Below are 6049 nucleotides of genomic sequence, written 5' to 3'. Positions count from 1 at the left end.
ACCTGCGTACCAGTTATGTGCACCCCTGTCTATAACACACAGACAAACAACCACTCACTCAATAACTGCTATCAAATTATCATGTCTGTTCAACCTAACATAGATGTTTTAGGTCTGTGGGAGGAAGCTGGAGTACCTGAAGAAAACACACATGCACAGTTAAAAATGCAAACTCAGCCAAGGCTTTATACTAGGAACCTTCTGGCTGTAAGACAACAGTGCTAACCACCATACCACTGTGCCACCCATAGTAACTCATATAATAATTGATAATATATGGACAGAAGTACATCCTGGAATACAAATAACATATTCATCCATTACTAAAAATGCATTTAGCTGTCAAGTTCTGCAATCTGTATTTACTTACCTAATTCTCTCCCTAACAATCAACAATACAAATTCTCCCAGCCCCCAGAAAGACTGGGTTATCATTTCCACACTGGTTAGCATTTAGTCTATCACGTTTGTTGTTATAGCTAGCAACTACTGCAGGAAAATGGCAAGTTTCTTTAAGGTATTGTTCTGTGTGTTCGTAATGCTTGTAACCCTGGAATATGCTTCTGAAGATGAGATTAAGATGGGAGTCTCTGGGAAATACTAGGTGAGGAGCTATTAATGCCTTCATATACCAGCTGCCATAATTTTGTACAGTTCTATATTGTAAACAAAGCCAGTTTTACACTGTAGAGTTTTCATAGGATTTAGAAGTTTCAGATTTCTTTAGTCATATCATATGATCTTATTTGATCATATATTTATTAGAACATCTTATTTGATGTTCCTACTGCTAAACAAAACAAAGTTTGGTTTTTCAAACTATCCATAATTGCTAGTAATAAATGCATCGGTTTGTAGATACACCTTCTGTATCTTCATACAAAAAAATCAGAATAAAAATATATGAATAAATACATTTTTCAGAAGAAAGCCACATCTTGATACATGCTGGTTTAACATAAGAAGCTAAAATATGTTCCACTATGTTACTGGTTGAATCTCAGATTTGTTTAACATATGCAGATATAAATTAAGTGTGAAACCATTGCTTTAATGGTGGCCCTTGGCTGGTGGTATGTGAGGAAACATTTATTCCATTGAGTGTACCTTTGCTTCAAATAAATAACTAATACCTTTTTTAAAGGAATGTCCTATTAAACAAAAACAACAAAATAACAAATGCAATAAAAACCCAGTCCTTCCTCTCTGTAAATATTTCACTGAAATTCCATTTAAAAGAAAGGGTAAGCACTGTCGTCACCTGACCACTTTTTAGCCAATGAGCTTCAGTTTTCACCCCTCCCCCCTCACTTCGTGACTTGAGTTGAGGAGTATTGACGCTTGGCTGTGAACTGGTGTGGAGACGCTAACAGGTAACTTTAAACTTTTGAATTTTTCCAGCTTTGTAGTCCAGCAACCAGTTAGATTTAGTTTTGTCAAGGTTTTTCTTTGATGTATATTCCTTGATTAAGCTTTGTATTTCAAGCTAATTCAAAGGCTAAATCTAGCTTTTTTTGATGACACGTTGTGCATTTATTAGTCAAGGTTAAATACCTAGTCTAACACATATCTTTTTAGTTAAACTGTGGCATTTGAAATTACTGAGATGTTATTATTTACTCATCCCACTGTCTCCAGATTTTAAGCAATGCTGCAATATACGTGACATGCTAGCAATGAGACATTTCAGATAACCGTGGTAGCTAACATTTAACTCTCTGGAGTGCAGATCACATGGCCAATTTATGGTCTATCAACAACATGCCTATCAGTTTTTTAAAATGTCAGTTTATTAAAATGCCAAGAAAAACCAGAGTGAAGATGTCAGCACGTTTAGTGCAGGAATCAAATAAAAACGTGATTTCCTTTAAAAGAGAGAGAGACGGATTTTTACCTCTCCTTTCGTATTGTGGTGAATAAATGAACAAGAGCCGATCAAACAATTATATGGCTGTTTTGGTTGTTTATTAATAGGGAAACTTGTGGGAGTGATGGCAGGAGAGAGCGGTGTCTATAACAAGTTTTGAGATGTGAGAGATTTGTGACATTAAGTGTGTCTGGAGTGTATTATTAGTTTGTAGTTAAATCTGGGTTTGATTGTTTTGTGTGTCAAAATGATGAGGTGAATGTCACCCTGACCCTGGCTAAAAAGCTACCAAAGGCAGACTGAAATCTAAACGCTGTCTCCAGGTGTACAACAGAAGGAGTGATACACTAATTGCCTGCATTTTTATGTAAACATTTGTATAGAATGTGGTTTGTAAAATTTGTACATATGTTTTAGAAATTTGAAATTAAGTAATGAGAAAAAAACCACTAAACATGTTTGTGGTTTTCATAGTAAAAAGTATAACATTTTCCCACTCTGATTTTATGTTTTTGTGTAATTTTTTTTGAGTTGAGATTTAAACTGTGGGAGAGAACCAATCTTTCTTATATCTGGGGGTAGAGAGTTCTACAGCCTGGGTGCAGAGCAGCTAAAAGCTCTGCTTCCCATGATGGTGAGGCGGAAAGAAAGCACAGCAAGCTGGATAGAAGAAGAAGATAGAAGTGAGCGGGCAGAAGAGATAGTGCTTAACAGGTCAGAAAGGTAAGGAGGAGCAAGGTTATGAAGGGACTTGAAGGTGAGCAGAAGAAGTTTGTACACTATCCGGAATTTCACAGGGAGCCAGTGAAGTTCCTGAAGAACAGGGGTGATGTGCTGGTAGGAGGGGATTCTGGTAATAATGCAAGCAGCAGAGTTCTGAACCAGATGAAGCTTATGGAGGAATTTATGGGGAAGACCATGCAAGAGAGAATTTCAGTAGTCAGTACGAGAGGTAACGAGACTGTGGACAAGAATGGACGGAGACTGGGTGGAAGAGAAGGATGTAATCTGTTTATATTGCGTAGATGGAAATAGGCAGAATGGGTGAGATTATTGATGTGAGATTTATAGGAAAGTGAACTATGTAGGATGACACCAAGGCTCTTAACCTGAGGAGAAGGGAAAACCAGTAAATTTGTAAATAACCTTACAAAAGCCACCTGAGGAATTTCCTGCATTTTCATGTAAATAGTTGTATATAATGTGGTTTGTAAAATGTGTAAATATGTTTTAGAAATGTGAAATTAAGTAATGAGAATGAATCGCTAAACGTCTTTGTGTTTTTCATAGTGAAAAGTATAACCTTAACCTACTCTGATTTTATGTTTTTGGGTCAGTTATGTTAATACAGTATGTCAGAATTAGAAGTTGTTGTGTAAAGAATAACGACAAAAAAGGCAAGGACAACTTTTTTTTAAAGGGGAAATATAAAGGTAACATTTAAAAAAAGTAGTCGAAAACAGCCAATTATACCCTTGACTCCAGAGGGTTAGTACCTCCTGTAAAAGATCAGTTTTCACTGTAAACTACAGTGATGAAGTATTACACAAATTTACTATGTTTTCTTTTTCTGAAAAAGTGCATTACAATGAGGCAGCCAAGAGACAAGTTTAAACCCAAAGATGAAGCTTATGCACCCATGGCATCGTCCTCCCTCAAAGATGATGAGCAGGTAACTAATTTTCTGCTGTCGATATTATGGCAAAAATAACACAACATAGTTGTTTGGATGTTGATAGTGAGGTTGGTAGACACAGTTCTTACAGTGCTGGTTAATGTAAGATACATACATTGTGAGGACTGTGTGTGTTTTGCATGTGTACATTTATCGAAAGATGAGCTCCCAAGTCCTCATGTAACACAGACCCTACAGTGTATGAAGCTGTCAGGTACATTATTAAGAGGACTGTGTGTGGATACTGTCGTGTGTTATGTTGGTTTACACTGAGGAATTAATTTTCTATCAATATTACTGCATTACATTTGGCTCATTTATGTCACTAACCAGTGTAGCTACATAACTGTATTGTAAAGTCTCAATGTATCTGTGTTGAATGGATGTTAATGCCCTTTTGTGTTTGTTTGCACTACGTTTCAGGGCACACTGATCTTCCTCATGTTGATACACCCATGGCATCGTCCTCCCTCAAAGATGATGAGCAGGTGACCAATTTTCTGCTGTCGTTATTATTGCAAGAAGACCACAGCAGTGGTGTTTGGATATTGATAGTGAGGTTGGTAGACATAGTACTTACAGTGCTGGTTAATGTAAGATACATACATTGTGAGGACTGTGTGTGTTTTGAATGTGTAAATCCATTGAAAGATGGGCTCTTCTTAAAATGAACAATTACAAAATACTTTCCAGTGGTTTGCTAAGGTTTTGAATCAACAGGTAGGTGACTTCCCCAAAAGTTGATTCTGTTCATCTGGACGTATCTTTTTCAGTGGAAGAAACCTTTCGTCAGTCATCCAAGAGACTCTTCAGTCACTATCAACATCCAAACAACACTTGTGTATTCTTGTTGGATGAGAGTGAAGAACTCATTTGGATAAATGACGAAATGTTTCTTCCACTGAAAATGGCATGTCCGTATGAACCGAATCAACTTTTGGGGATTTACTGACCTCGATGATTGAGTATGCATCAAGACGATGCTAGGTGATTTTATTTGGATTTAACTCATACTTCAACTCAAAGTAAATGAGGAGCGGTTATTCAGATGCTCTTTTGCTCAAAAAATAATGTCACTTTATCAGAAAGCATGCTTAAACAATGAATGGGAAACCCTGAAATGTTGGCTCCTACTGGATGTATTCATGCCACAAGGGCTGCAGTGTCTCAAATGAGTGAAGTTTCTGCATTACATGAAATCACTCAAAATTCATGGTACAAATTTAATGAACTTTATTTTTTCAAGAGAACTGTATGCATGATGTAGTTTATTCATCAGAGACGAGACTGAAAAAATGTGCCTTTTGTAATGTTCACTTTTCTGCTTTGAAATTGATTTGCACAAATTGTAAAGGTGAGGACTTTTCTGCATTCATTTTAGATGATTATCTGTCAAGATATAACAAGTGGAAATTTTTACCCGTAATACTTAATATTTGATGTTTTCATCAAAAGAGAGAGAGGTTCCTCGTGAGTCTTGTTTTGTTGAGTATGCCATTAGAGTAGACTGTCCTACATCGTCTTCGGTACAGATTGTTTTGACTTTCAGAGGAATGCAGACAAATGTTTGCCTTCCATCACTGGATCTTGAATGAATCCTCAAAGCATCTGGTTGCATGATGTCTGATCACCCAGAACTTGTGATAATGCAGTTCTGAACTGGCTTACTGTCACAGTACAAAATCGCATGAGAATAAGAGTGGGGGAAACGACGAATAATTTTCTTGACAAGCTAAGTAAAGGAATCAGGGGACAAAGCGGAAATGGATTCTTTTACTTAGAAAGTGGAAAAAAGAAAAACATTAAGTATGACATGTTGAAACTGGATGGAAACAAATGTCAGTTACTGTTTTTCTATAGTTGTGTGGTTTAGAACCTAAATGACATAGTGGTTTTGTATTTTGGTGTCCTGTGGCTTTCACATAGAAGTTTTATCTTTAATAGTTTCCTTTGAGTTTTTTTTTTTTAAATGAGCTTGATGTGCTTATCAGAATGTAGCTTTTAAGAGATTGTCTTCATCTAACATGGCAAAAAGACGAAGCCCAGTGTAAACCTAAAGCCCCACAGCTATTTAAAACCAGTTAAAAAATGCTGTGTTTATGTATCTGGAGTTCTTGATATGTGTACCATGAAAGGGCTTTGATGTTTACGCCCCTATTGTTCTTAAAGAGTACCTTTTATAATAGCTTTAAAGTTAACATATCACAAGTAAGTTGATCTTATTTTCTCTCCTCCTTTTAGCATTTTCTGAAAATGGTGCTGAAGGGGAAAAAAATCCTCAAAGGAAACAAAAATCTCCATGGTGTCCCCCAGAGATTGCAGCAGTGATGAGACATTTCAGTGGGCACATTGCTAATGGGAGACTATCCATTGTGATTGAAATCAAACAGTGTAAAAATGCTCAATGTCCTGTATGAGACAGTCGCTCTGTTCAAATGTAAGAGACTTTTTAATGAATCGTGGCTTAATGCTAAAAAACAGTTGCTAAATAATCAGGTTAAAAAAAA

This window comes from Pundamilia nyererei, unplaced genomic scaffold (assembly GCF_000239375.1).
Source record: "Pundamilia nyererei isolate P.nyererei 1_Seehausen unplaced genomic scaffold, PunNye1.0 scaffold00779, whole genome shotgun sequence".
Lineage (NCBI taxonomy): Eukaryota > Metazoa > Chordata > Actinopteri > Cichliformes > Cichlidae > Pundamilia > Pundamilia nyererei.
This window is presented reverse-complemented; position numbering follows the sequence as displayed.